We start from the raw sequence: 14,460 nt of genomic DNA, 5'->3' as shown, positions 1-14,460 counted from the left end.
TTGGGTCCTGCTGTGCCACAAAAGCTGCTGAAACACCAGTCCTGGGTGGCAAGTCCTCCTCCATAGGGATGTGAGGACAGACAGCTCTTCCTTTCCCCCAGCCCCAGTGGGATCACCAGTTTAGCAAGGCAGGAGCCCATCCCAGCCCTTCACACAACCCAAAAGCAGCTGTGAGGGTGGTACATCACATGGGAACAGAGCTCCCTGCCAGCGGAGCAGCAAAGCTGCATCTTCCAAGGAAAGCCCCATCTCCTGCCACCTAAGCAGAGAGCTGCACATCAGAGGAGGGCAAGATCACAGCTCCAGCCTGGCTCCCGGGCAGAGAAGCCTTCAACAGCCAGGCAGAGGGGGTCAGAGATGGGGACATCCCAGCTCACTCCAGCTCTAACGCAGCACAGGGGAAGCCCAGCTCCTAACACTGAGATGTGATGCACAAGAGGCTCCATGTCCCAGCCAAAGCAAGCAGGGTGTTTGGGCAGAAGCCAGCCTTTCCCAAGCTGAGTTTGAGGGAGCTTGGCAGCTCTCAGCAGCCTTCAGGGCACGCATTGCCACATACCACAAACCTGTTTGCTCAGCCCGGGCCAAAGCAGCTGGGGTGGCACAGAGCAAGCTTCATTGACCAAGGCATCTCTCCCAGTAAGGATGGGCCCCAAGTCAAGAGGAAAGTGAACCCCTGCCCCACAGCAGCATTGCCAGGGGCTGCGGCACTGCCTGCATGGGGTGAAGGGCAGGGAGGAAAGAACAGCTTCATTTTCCCAGCTACCCTGTAAAACAGACTGACAGTGTTTGTCAGGCCAAGGATGATCCCTGCAGCATCCTGAGCTAATGCTTATAATGAGCTAATCCTGCCCAGAGTGCTGGGACTGGCCTCAGAAGCTGCTCTGCGCTCATCTGCGCTTTGCAGCCATTAGAAACTGCCTGAGCAGAGTTACGGGACTAAACACCCTCTCTAGGCTGATGAGAAACCTGGAGGGGGCTTTGGACCAGGGCTTTAGGGCCAGGCCAAGGGGAATGGCTTTAACCTGACAGAGGGGAGACTGAGATGAGCTCTTAGGCAGAAGCTCTTCCCTGTGAGGGTGCTGAGGCGCTGGCACAGGGTGCCCAGAGAAGCTGTGGCTGCCCCATCCCTGGCAGTGTTCAAGGCCAGGTTGGACACAGGGGCTTGGAGCAACCTGCTCTATGGAAGGGGTCCCTGCCCGTGGCAGGGGTTGGAGCTGAATGAGCTTTAAGGTCCCTTCAACCCAAACCAGTCTGGGATTCTATAATAAACCAGTTCCACATCCAGGTGCTCTGCCGGGAGCCCAGCTCAGGCACAGGCTCAGCCCTACCTTCTCCCATCTTCTCTTTCATTACAAAGTAAGGCCCAAGCTCTCTGCCTACAGTCATCGTCCTCTGGTCTGCAGCCCCAGAAGAGCCTTTTTATTTAGGGTGTTATATGTTTGTTTAGCCCTTATTTGTCTGGGATCTAAAGCAGCAGCTAAAAAGTGCTATTTTCCCTGAGTCAACCGTCAGGTCTTGTGCACCACTTCCAAGCAGAATGGAGTAGCTCAGTTGGAAGGAACCTACAGCAATCACCCAGTCTAACTGACGGACAACCACCTCCTTCGAGCAAGCTCCCAAGCAGATAATCCTTTCCTGCCTATCAAATCCCAGCAGCAAGCCTTTCGTGACACCCAGGAGGTGGGATATTACATCAGCTGTGAGGGAGCTGTGGAAACGGAGAGGGATGAGCAGCTCAGCACCAGCATGATGCCTGTGCTGTCACCAACCCCACCAGGAGCACAGGGACACCTCCCTCGGCACAGAGCAGCACAGCACGGGCTGTGCTGGCAAGGCTTTGCTTGCTCAGACTTGCCGTGGAGCTGGGACCCACAGGCGACAGGCACATGGCTGGGCAGGTCTGCCCGGAGCACGCAGCCGCGCGGCAGCTCTGCTGTGTAAGGGCTTCCTCAAACCCATCAGATACAACTGGAAGAGGGAATCATGAAACCGAAGACACCGAGGCCTGGGCCACCAACCCAGAAATGGGACAAGGCACCCCGTCATTCTCCATGCTTTCTCTATAGACATGCACCCCAGACACAAGCGCTGGCACCCCTCCAGACCCACAAAGAGCCCTTCAGAAGGGGTGATTTTGCTGCACAGCTGGTGAGAATCCACTCATAAAGACACCTCTAGCCCTGAGGAACGCATCACAGCAGCCCACCACAGCCCCCAGCAAGGACATGGATCCGCTGCCCACCTCTGCACCTTCTGCCTTGGGTGGGCAGGAGCCAAGCCCCTGCAGGCAGCGGAGCAATGCAGATGCAGTGAGCCTCACGGTGCATGCTCCTGCGTGCTCCTGTCACTGGGAAAGAGCCAGGACAGGGGAGTGCAGCCATGGAGCTCCTTGTCCCCAGTGCTCAGATGACGACCCAGAGCGAGGGTAGCACTGCTGCATTGCTCTCTGTCCAGGTCCTTGCAGGTCAGAGAGCAAACGCAGCAGCAGCTCACATGTGGTTTCACATGCACAGCACCATGCAACCCCACTGTGCCCCAGAGCCAAGCCGCCCACCCAGCCAGAGGAACCCCAAGGGTCTCCAAGAAGGCCTGCACCACGAGCTTTCCACTCTTCCAGGCATCCCAGCCATTTAATTCCACAGCTCAGACCCATTGCTGTCCTCTCCCAACTTCACTCACAGCTGCTTGCCAGTGCCAGCTTCCTGGGGATGCATCTCAGGCCAGTCCCTGCAAGCCCAGGGATCTACACCCTGGGCTCGGATCCTCACAAACAAAACACAGTGCCTGGTTTGCAAACACATCACCTTCCTCAAACCCTGCACACAAAAGAGAGCACGGAAACTCAGCGCTAAGCACGACATCCCAAAGCTGCTCCCTCAGTGGGCAAAGACTGGGGAAGCCTTTCTGCTGGCAAAGGGGCTGTTGCCCTACTCCTTACTAGGAAAACCCAGCACACAGAGACAGCCAGAAAGAGCCCATTGTGTGTGCTGGTGATTTCCAGGCCACATTTCCAATCCCACCAAAGGTTTCTGGCAGACAAACCTCCCTGCAGCACCAGCCCCGTGCTGAGCAGCCCCCTTCTACGCTACACAACCCACTCAGCCTTACGTGGGATCTGGAAAGGAGAATAAAAGCTTTCAGGCTAAACTCACGCTGCTTCCAGGGGCTGCTCTCAGCGCTCCGCTCAGGCACAGCTCAGAACCTGCAAAGAAGAGAGATCAGATTTGGCTCAAAAGGAATAAAACCCCTTCCCAGAGCTGATGGCGAGTGCACGGAAGGACGCCAGCCAGGCACTTCATCACAAGATGGTGCCTGCACGGCTCCAGCGCTGCATCGACTCCATACGAAGCTGCTTGCTGAAGAATGTAAACTCCAGATTACATTAGATGCTGCTTTACTCTCAGGAAGACTGATGTGAAAACAGTACCTTCCCAGGCAGGCAGCCTGCCCGCTGCGAGCCAGCTCTGCTCGTCTGAGTGATAAAAGCAAATATTTACTACAGGCAGTGCCGCAGAACCAACACACCTCTCAAGGGAAACGGATACCGCCCCGGCTCGCACCACCCAGCTTCTCCTTTCAGGCCCATCTGTGCCACCCCATTGTCACCTGTGCCCCTGGCTCACCGGTGCGGACCCTGCGGTCCTGCCAAGGCCAACATCTGGTCAGCAGGACTTTTGCCCGGGTAGAGATGCAGGTCAGTGATGCAGGACCCATGGGAGCCAGCTCTGCTCACTCACCCATGGAGTGACCAGCAGCTCTGGCACGCCAGGAGTAAATCAGTGGTTTTAATAGGAACAGCCCCAACCCTGAAACAGCATTTTAAGGGCCCTGTTTTTAGATGACAACTGCATCTGATGGAGGAGGAAAAACTGCTCACCAGGGCAGTTACACGAAGGAGGAAGCACAGCCTCACAGCACAGCAAATACACCAAGAGACCTTCTGCTTTTCTAAGGATTGCTTTTCAAACATATCTTCGATAGGCAAGGACCATCCTCCCCTAAGCAGAGAAGCAAAGCAGTCAGGATAACCCACCTATGCAAAGCACCCACCTCTCCCATGGATTCAGCAAAAACCTGTCACTCTCTGAACAAACATCAGCTGTGCATGGCACGACACAGCCTGCCCTGAGCGACACTGACCCACAGCAGCTTTCCAAAGAGCTTGCTCCGGGCACAAAAGCTGCTCCACTTTCCATTTGGACAGAGTCCCCTAGCAGCAGGGTGACACAGAGTGACTGATACCTGGCTGGGCAGCTATGGGGCTCCAGAATTCCCTTCAAGACAGGAACAGGACACAATGCTGTGGCCTGGGCAGAAAATCTGATGCAATAAGGCTGGGAGCTTCAGTGCCTCCAAGGAAACAGCATCAACTTTGAACAGGGAGAAACTGCACCCCCTAATGATTTGCATGAGGGACACGGAAAGAGGAGGGAGTCACAGCCACCACCACATGCGTGGTCCCATCCCAGCTCTGTACCACTGTCACACAAGGGGAAGCACAAGCAGGATGTCATCATGCACTGGCACTGTGTATACACCCCTGCCCACCAGGGACTTTTGTAGCCACCATGCAGACTGGCTTTACTCACTCAACTGCTCACTGCACAGGGAGCAGGGCTGGGATGCAATGTGGGCACCCCTGTGGCACCAGCACTGGCTGCACCCATAGCCCCAGGTCCCTCCATCCATAGGCACCTGTGTGCCCAGTGCTCAGCACAGGAGCGAAACACGTGCCCCTGTGCACGACTCACTGCTCTCCCAGACCTCAAAATAGCATTTTCCCATTTTCCAATCACACACGGAGCCTGCGCTGCCCATGGAGCAAGGGATGTCACTAGTGTGTGACAGCTGCTGTTCAATGCTGTTACTCGGGCAGATGCCACTGACCAGAAGCTAATGAGCCAAAGAAGAGGAAGAGCCCCATGAGAAGGGCTCTGCCCTCTCCATCAGCGCAGAAGAAGGGGCATCACACCAGCACCCGGGGCTCACCAGGCCTGCACCATGTTCCTCCAGTGAGGGAGGATGCATTCACTGCCCCAAAGGCAGGGCAGTGACACTCAATGCACCCCAGCCTGCCTGTGTTACTGCTGCCAAACAAAGCCCTGTGCTCTCCATCACACACCGACCATCCCTCCTTCCCATCTTCTGCTGTGTGAAGCTGCATTCATCAGGGCGGCCGGCACCACAACAGGCTCTGAGCTATGGACATTTTGGGATCTGAACTATTGCATCAATTAGTATCATATTAATGAAGTGGTTTAGAATACACTGGGAGCAAGACCCTCCCCCAACCCTGCTCACTTCTGCCTACAAACAAGCAGCTCCCCATAACATTGCCGCTAGCAAAAATCCATGCTACACTGCATCACGATCTCCTGCCACGCAGCTGTCCCCGGCGCCGGGCCAGTGCATACAGCATCTCGGCCACAGACAGTGCCCTGGGCTCGAAAACATCCCACAGTGACCCACATTGTCACAACATCGTCATCGCAGTCATCCCGCCTGACCCCGGCAGGGCGAGCGTGAGCGCTGGCGCTGGGACACCAACAGCAGCCAGACAAAGGCTATGGTCCATGCAAAGGGGCTGATCCCAGCCGGCACCGCTGCGGGCTCAAACACCGGCTGGGGTTAGGTAGGAGGGAGCCATGTGCTGAGTCCAGCTCGCACAGATCCAGGACCGTGCGTTGCAGAAATGCTGATGGGTCCAATAAAGGGTGAGGAAGGGGATGAGGATTCATTCTGTCCCCTTCATATGCCCATCAGAGCAGGAACATAAACAGGGCAGGACAGCGCAGCAGCCCCAGGGCAGCTTAGCTGAGCGTGAAGCACGGAGAGGTCCAGCTGTGCACGGTTCCACGCTGCCCTGGGATCACACCAGCTCTGGGCAGCCGAGAAGGAGCAGCCCAGGCAGCGCTCAGCAGGAGATGACCATGGACCACACCACCATGGGCCTTCCAGGCTGCCCTGCCCACAGCCAGCAACACTGGGCCGAGGTGGGACTGAGCCCCAAGGCTCTTGCAGCAGCACAGAAGCACCAACAGTGGAAGCTGCCACCAAAACACAGCCTGGGCAGCGGTGTCCAACTGTCCATGGCTGGTACTTCCACTGCTCACTCCAAAGGCAGCTGCATTTCTTACAGAGGTACAGCACATGGGACCAAGGTGACCAATAAAGATCTACTCGTGCTGTACCACCAGAAAGCATTCTTTGGGTCCCTGAAGAGGAGCCCCAGTGAATCTGCAGAGGTAATGGCCCCTATACACAAGGCATGTGTATACCCTGAGCCACATCAGACCTCAAAGGAGGTTTCTCTTGTTCTGGACCGTTCACTCCGCAGGACCTTCATCAGAACCTGCAGTAAATCTAAAAGGCAACACTGCTGAGAATGCAGACTGGAGGTTTCCCACCCCAAAGTTTGTTTCTTCGTCGAACATTGCACCTTCCCACGGCAAGCAGCAGACCCACCTGTATGACCACCCCTCAGGCCTTAACACAGCACTGCTCACCCACTTCGAGACCTCCGCCACCTCCCTCTCATCACCAGCAAAGCAGAGACCCAACGCTGTGTCAGGTGCCGCGCCATCCCACGCTCAGCACGAGCTCCTCCAGATGAACAGTGCACCTCATTAGAACGTTCACTTGCTCCTCTCACACACAGGGGTACTGCTTCCCCAACAGCATCACTAAAGAGAAAAACCTGCAGGACCCCTCCCAGCACTGCAGCCCTGCACGCCTGCCCACCTGGGTGATGGTCCCATGTGGATGGGCAGGAGGAGGATGCGAAGGGCTGGTCCATTCCCCCTTAAACCCCACAGCCGGTCAGGGTACGCATCTGCCTGCCCCTGGCCCGGCCAGGGTGGCTTTCTGCTGGCTCTCACCCCAGCAAGTCCGATTAGCTGGTTACAAAGGGGAATGTGTCATTGCAAACGCACAATCAGATTTCCCGGCCCTTCTGCCCATAACAAAATGTCTCGTGAAATGGCTCATTCTGTTCTCCCATAGAAACGTGTTTCCCTTCAAAAGCCTGATGCAGGAGCAGGGAGGCTGGGGGGAGAGAAGGCAAACCTAAAATTATCTTCTGAAAGATACCACGACAGCAACAGATTCACAGGAAAACGAGGTGAGAAGGGGGCTGTGAATGTGTTAAGATCCTGTTTAATCTCTCCCCAATCCACTGAAGGCAGAAACGATACCTCAACATTTCCTTTGTGCAGAGATGACTCCACCCTGTGTTTTCCTCTCCATCTGATACCGAGGGAAGGATACCAGCACACATCCCTGCTCTGCTGCCAGGCAGCGAGCAGGGCCCCAGCACTGGGTTAGTAGGAGCAGAGGGAGGAAGGAGCCGGTGGGTGGAACCTGGCAGCAGGGCTGGGCTGTGAATCCTCATTCAGCATCGCCTCAGAGGCAGGATGCGTTTTACACTAGTGCAGCACCTGGTCCTGGTTTCCTCCTCATCACCAATACCTTGCAAAAGAGCATCAGTCCTTTGGGCCAAGAAGGGGTCAAGGACAGCAAAGCCCAGTGAGCTGCATGGTCCAGTTATAGCTGGTGTGCAGAGGACTCGTTTCTAGCAGGAGGATGGAGCAGATACTAAACTGCCACCACAGTTCATCTCCACAAAGGGGCCAAGTGCCCCAGTAAAACTGCTGACCTGCTGGCAACTGCAGATCTGCAGCCTCAGCCTCATTTGTCTCGTGTTCTGAGCACAATAGGGTCAGCCTAGACTCCTCTCTGTGCTGTTATCACACCAGACCTGGGATGCTGCTTACACAAACCCAGCTGCTCCTACATAGGGCAGACCCAGCCCAGAGCACGAATATTGCCCTTTGGAGGGCAAAACATGGACCATCAGCAGCAGATGGAAAGAAATTCCTCTTCCAGAGCATTACCATCCAGATTTTAAGGCTGTCTGCTACTCCCACCATCCCAGACAGCAAACCTGGGAGTGTGCATGAGCATGCCCATGGGCAGGCACATGCTATAGGCAAGGCACTGACTCATTCTCAGCTTCAATTCAGGCCACCCTCAGCTGTGCACTGGGACAAGCAGGTGTGAAGTATCTGTACCGAATCCCTCACCTAGGGCTCTGGGATGGCTGCCCCTTTCCACACAGTCCCACAGCTCCCTGTCTAGTGCAAGGGGAGCACAGCTTGGTTCCTGTCCCGGTGGTACTAAAGTGCAACCCAGCAGCTCTTGGTACAGATGCCTCCATGCGCCCCCAGCCATTTCACCTCCTTGGAGCAAGGCAGGGAATAGGGAGAAACCATCATCGAAGACAATGACATCCATTGGACCTGGGCCCAACATCCTGCTCTGCACCAGGGGCACACTGTGGGGACAGGAGAGCTGCTGCAGAAAGCAGCCACTGCTTCCACAATGGAAGATGTGGTTGTCCAAGTCTCCTCCTCTTCCCTTTAAGGCACACTTAGGTTCTGGACAACCCACAAGCTTCCACCCAAGGGCTGGGAGGACAGGAAAACTGGATGTTCAGCCACAAGGAAACAGTGCATCATGACCCCATCAAAGACAGTCTCCTCCCACCACGCTTCCCATAGCCTGTAATCCAGACAAGGTGATGTGCCTACGGAAGACAGGTCCACTGGACACGCTGCCTCGATGGCAGTAGTCATGCTCAAATTTACAGACCCTTATGGCACAGGACAGGTACTGGAAAGGAGCTCCCAAAGGAGATTGTCCTCCAGCACCCACAAATACATACAACTCCTTCCAGGCTCAAGTGACAGCGCGAGCCAACAGTGAGCCCAGCGTCCCCTCCACACAGACCCTCGCAGGTCTCCCCAGTGCCATCACCCCGGCTGTGACAAATCCAAACCTGCTGACTCAGAGCCACCCGACTGCTCTAATGAGAACAATAAGCCACGCAGCCATCACTGTCACAGCCTCAGCGCAAGCACATTTTTAGATGCTGTATGAGAGCCATGTATCTGTAGCTGCACAAGTCTTCCTGCACAGGAGCTTCCAGCAACCGGAGACACAGGAACCTCTGCGCTTTGTGTTTCTTCCTTTGCATCTAGGTTTAAAACAGAGCTTCAGGCTCAGACCTCCAAGTGACAGGCACCGCATTCACGTCTACTACAGAGCCAAACACAGGCCTTACAGACACCCAGACTGATCTGCTACAAAGCTTGAGCCCATCTCCTCGCACACACTTGCTTCCCCCATCAGTATCCCGGTGAAACTCGGGTGCTGCAGTGCTGTGCCCAAGGCGGCAGGGAAATATCCCCAGTCCATAGCCAAGTAAAATTAAGGCAAAGGACGCTCCAGTGATGACTGAGCAGGAAACTCGGAACAAGCCTGGGAAGAGCCAAGCCCACCCCCTGCCCTTTAACCAAGAGGCCATTCTCTGTGACTTCCCAATTTAGAAATCCTTAATTAGCTATGGGAAAGAGTGCTTCTTTTGGAGACAGAATTAATGAGGCACCTGACTGGTCCGTCTGCCTGTCTGTCTCCTCCAGTAATGCAGAAGTCATCAGCAGTGCTAGAGGAATGAGGAGCACAGGGAACACGGGGGGATGATGGAGTTATATATGGGATGAGGGCTCAGTGCTGCCAGCAGAAAGTGTGAAAGGTTATTGTGCAAACCAACAAGAGACCCAGCTCCTCACCAGGACCAAGGTCATCAACCAGAGCTCAACACAGAGCTCAGCTGCCTGGGGGAAGAAAATGGATTTTAAGATGCTCCCCATTCCTCACTGCAGTGACTCCTCCAGCTGAGCCAGGCACCCCTCCAGCTGCCCATCCGCATGCCAGAACACACTTACCCTGGGAAGCTGTGGTGGTGTCAGCCATGGCAGCAGCTCAGGAAAGGGAGCCCAGTGAGCTCTGTGCCTGCACTGGACAGGAAAGGTACCAAAACCTTCGCCCTCCCCATCCCAGGAACAGAGGCTCTCATCTACACTCATGCTTTCTGAGCAGAAACACAACACTGGACTTTAAAACCCCTTTTTTAGAAGCTTCCTCCAAAACAAAGCATCTCCCCTGAGAGTTTGGGGAAATGCTGATTTCTCAAAAATTAGTAAAAATAACAATTCCAGACAGTTCCAGCTACAACATCAACAAGTAACCAATACAGCAGGGGCAGAGCACATCACCTGCAGCCAAAGCCAGCCCACCGTCAGCACAAACAGAGTGCTGCATCATGCACTCCGAGCCATCCTGCACCCCACGGCAGGGCTCTGCTGTGCACCCAGAGCTCTGGTTGAAGGCTGCTGTGGCTAAAGCAGTGAGCATAGCACAAGGATGGCACAGAGGGGAGAGGTGAACGCTCTGCTCTCATCAGGGTCTGCAGGTGGGGAAGCAACTCACGGCCCCCACTGGACAGGTACATCATGGTCCTTTGACACCAAACAGAGCATAAGGAGGGAATGCTCTGGGAGAAAGGGGATGGTTCTGGACCTGCCATAAGCTACAATAGGCAGGGTCTGCCACACCTTCCAGAACATGCCCTGTAGCTCTGCATGCAGCAGAGACCGGGGTCCTCACTGAGACCATGGCTCTGAGCTCCCTGGTGAGACCTCAGCACTGAGCACCCTGGGGAAGCCTCCACAGACAGGCTCCATGCCTACCAAACCAGTCTCTAAAAAACGTAATTAAAGAGTAATTCCCTTCTTGCAAGGATCATCACCCAAACCCAGCCTTCCACAGCTCCAAGCTTGCTTGGCAGCAACAAGAACAGCTCTCCAGCCTGCACAGTCACGGTCAAAGGGATCTGACACATGCAGAGTCCTCCAGTGGGCTGCAAAGGACGTGGATATCTGCAAGGCAGCCCCACAGAGCAGGCCTGGGCAGCAAATGTGCTTCCCACATCTTGAGTTGTTTGGAAGTGAAAAACACTTTGGACCAGTCTAGCATGACAGAGCTGGAGGGAAAGTGGCGGTTAAGTGCAAGGAGACTGATGCAGGGGCTGGTCTCTCCAGGGATGCTGGAGAAGCCACACCTCATCCACGGCAGTGGAGAAGGGCTGATCAGGAGTCACCTCACACCATCTACAGCTGAATCAAACACAGCTTTTTCCATCGCCCGCTCCCGCAACACATTGTGAACACTCAACCACGCACACCCAGACCATTGTTTGTCCACAGAAGGGTCCCCACCATAACATGCTGAAGGCTGGCCATGCCGGAGGGAAACAATACCACCGTGGAAACAGCGAGATAAATAGTGTTTTATACAGAAGGCACTGAGAGAGAAAAGGGCCACGCAGGTCCTCTAGTACGATCTCCCGGGTAACCAGCCTATGGAGAAAATGCTGAGCTCAAGGATACCTCCAAAGCCCACCTCCTGCCATATGACGATACTCCAAAAATAACCACAGAAATATGCGAGGACCCATTCCAAGTTGTTCCTGGCTCCCTCCACATTCTCCCTCTAATGTAAATCGTCTCCCTGAAATCACAGCCCGGCAGTTAAATGCTATTACAGCAACCCGCAGCTCGGGGCTACGGATCCCTGGGGCTGCCTCATCCCGGCGGAAGGACCCGGCCTGCGCTGCTGCTTCCCCTCACTCCGCTTTGCTCCTTCGCGGGTTGGAAGCGCGGTGCGTCCCGGTCCCCACACCCCGCATCCCGTGCCCGGCTGGGGCGCCGTGGGGAGCCGCGCCCCGACCCCAGCATCCCGCGGCGGGCAAGGCTGGAGGCAAGGAGGGATGGAGGGAAACAGGGAGGCAGGGCGCGGTGAGGGATGCGCCGAGGAGGGGAGGCCCGGCTCGGAGCAGCTTTCCCAGCGGCGGAACTGCGCCTGCCCGCATCCCTGCCCGCATCCCTGCCCGCCGCCCTGCCCGCCGCCCTGCCCGCATCCCCGCTGCAGGCAGCGCACCTGGGGCCGCCGGGACTGCGCGGCCCCGCGCTCCGCACCCCCGGCTCTCACCTCTGCTAGGCCCGGCCCGGCACAGCCCGGCCCGTTCTGCTCCGCTCCGTTCCCTCCGCCGCCGCCTCCCGGGCGCGGCCCCGCGCCGCCGCCCGCGCTGCCCGCCCGCTGCCCGCCCGCTGCCCGTTCCCTGCCCGCCGAGCGGCGGGAGCGCAGCGCGGGGCGGGCCGGGGCGCGGCGCTGCGGAGGGGGAGAGGCCGCCCCACTCCGCCCCGCCCCGCGCTGCGCGGGAGCCGCCCACGGGCCGCGGAAGGGGATGCGGGGGCCCGGCCCCGCAGCGTCCCGGGCTGCGCGCACAGTGCCCGCGGAGCGGGGCCGGGAGGGCTCAGCGCGGGCAGGGGACCCGGTTGTGCACCTCGGTGGTGTGAGGGCAAGCAGCCCCTCCAGGAGCTGCGGGTGAAAAGGGGGGGACCCCACTGCACACCCGTGAATGCACAGCAGGGGTGAGCTGCGTGCACAGCGGGGAAGCTCCGGGTGCAGGGGTGCACTAGGCACAAGGATGCGTTGGGTGCACAGCAGGGATGCACTGGGTGCATGGATGTAGCAGGCATAGGGATGCAGTGGGTACAGAGATGCACTGGACGCAGGAATGCGTGAAGTACATGGATGAACCGGATGCACAGCATGGCTGCAGTGACCATCGGTGAAACCTTTCAGACAATAAGGTTGACACTCATGAACACAAGATGCACAGCCCTCTTTGCCTCGCAGATGTTGAGCAGCAAAGGACAGAGGGGATGTGTCACGCGCAGGTTAGTGCTGGGGCTGGTCCACTCCTCAGAGCCTGTGACTAGTCCTGATCTGGCACCCAAGGCCCGCTAGCAATTCCTGCATCACACAGGGCTCCAAGAGGCCCTCTGCTTTGCTCTGTTGGCAGATGTGCTACTTACAACAGTTCCTACGTTGGGTCTTCTGAAGTCAGGAGGGTGCAGCTCTGCGCTGGACCCCAGGACAGGCAGGTCTCCAGCAGTGAGAGGAGACCTGGGCTCTTCCCAGCAGGGAAGGGCTGACTTGGCTGCCTCTGCTTGTCCTCTGCAAGGCAGAGCTGGCCCGCGGTGGCTGTCACAGTGTGTCAGCACACGGTCGCCTGCCTGGCAGCAGTGGGTGCCAGGGCTCTGTGCTGGGTGCTGCTCCACAGCTTCCTCTCCGCCAGCCTTCAGGAAACCTGCCATTCCCACTCACGTGGGGAGCTTGACCCCAACACCACCACAGCCAGGACAAAGTGCTGGGATGAGGAGGGCTTCTATTTACTGCTTTATGAAGTGCCTCCTTTATTAGCCACACTGGGGCTTTTTTCCTGACAAACCACATACCAGCAGAGAGTACCAGGAACAAAATGAGGCTGCATGGTCCAGTGGTTCGAGCCAAGGCAGTGATGCCAGCAGGATTGTGGGCTCTAATCCCCTGCTGAGCTGTTGACTCACTGTACAAACTCAGGCAGGTCCTGCCTCTTTGTGCCTAGAGAAGCCCAGCTGGAAAGTTGGGTAAATAGCAGGAACCTCTTGGAAAAAATAACCCACCACATGGGAGCCAAGCTCGAGGGAGGGCATTCATTTACAGATAAAAGGCATTTCAACAGGCTGCTCAGATTCCCCTTGCAGGCATGGTTTTCACCTCCACCTTGCTGCAGGGATGGATGTGCTGCGTGTGACATCGTTCACGTGTCCTGATGCGCTGGGTGGAAGGGAACTTGTACAGGAGAAAAGTGGCACCATAGTGGTGCAAAACATAACAGCGCTTGGAGCTCTGTGCGGTGCCTTGGGGACCATTACTCTCTGGGTTTATCTTTCTGGTCGTTCAAAGGGAAAACAGGGATTTCTGCTCAACGGGTGAGGTTCTGTCATCCTCTGAAAGAAAACCTAGGAAATTTAAATGTTAAATTCACTTGTGAGTGAATTTGGGTCAATAATCAGTGGGTGACCCCACTGGTAGAGTTGTGAGCCCAGATATCTCTGGGGTAGTTCCCCAGTAGCACCACAGGGAGCATTCCCTGTGCCAAGCCAAGGAGTTGGGAGAAGAACACATAGAACAAATTCTTCCAGTGGATCCCCTACTCCCTGTCTTGCACTGGTGCAAACAGCCCAGCCTGGACTGTCTTCCCGTTACCACCAAGCAGCTCCATGGGAAACCCTCTCTCTGGAGTCAGGTTGTTTTCCAACGCGAGTGAGGATCTCCTGGCCAGATTCCCATTGTCCAGCAGAGCAACTTGAAACAACAACATAAGAAAACACATGCCAATACAAATAAACGAGGACTGGTATAAATTGCAGATGTTTCATGGTTCAACATTAGGACAGGTTCAGTCACGAGGGCCTTGCCTGATCACCATGAGAGCCTCCAAGTTCTTTTATCCCAGCAAGTTTTCCCCTTACAATTCAACTCCGCAGTGACTTTGGCCTGGATTTATGGGATAGAAAGCAAAGAGGGTCAGCACATCCTCCAGTAGTGAGTGCATTTCTACATGGGAATCTGCTCTTCCCTCGGGAAGATAGATGGGATGGGGATGCAGCTAGGGGTCCAACCTCACAGGTGTAGCCATGAAGAGGAAGCATCCTCCAAGGAAAAGCACCT

The 14,460-nt window shown here is 56.2% G+C and overlaps 1 protein-coding gene across 14 annotated transcripts in view; it reads right to left on the bottom strand.

The window, feature by feature from the left end:
- EPB41L1 (erythrocyte membrane protein band 4.1 like 1) overlaps window positions 1-11,942 on the bottom strand; it is a 55,961-nt gene extending 44,019 nt beyond the window's left edge. For 11 of the 14 annotated variants that reach the window (XM_062642258.1, XM_062642261.1, XM_062642257.1 and 8 more), the window contains exon 1: window positions 3,153-3,202. The gene's annotated coding sequence lies outside the window, so the exon portion shown is untranslated. Of the gene's footprint in view, window positions 1-3,152; window positions 3,203-11,889 lie in introns of those variants that run through there. The other 3 variants (XM_062642253.1, XM_062642255.1, XM_062642256.1) reach the window with 3 other exon arrangements.
- Window positions 11,943-14,460: the final 2,518 nt, after the last annotated feature.

The sequence above is a fragment of the Pezoporus occidentalis genome, unplaced genomic scaffold, assembly GCF_034315485.1.
Source record: "Pezoporus occidentalis ecotype Australia unplaced genomic scaffold, CSIRO_AGI_Poc_V1 ctg70, whole genome shotgun sequence".
Classification (NCBI taxonomy): Eukaryota; Metazoa; Chordata; class Aves; order Psittaciformes; family Psittacidae; genus Pezoporus; species Pezoporus occidentalis.
The sequence above is the reverse complement of the archived record's forward strand: the minus strand, read 5'-3'. Positions and strand labels throughout refer to the sequence as shown.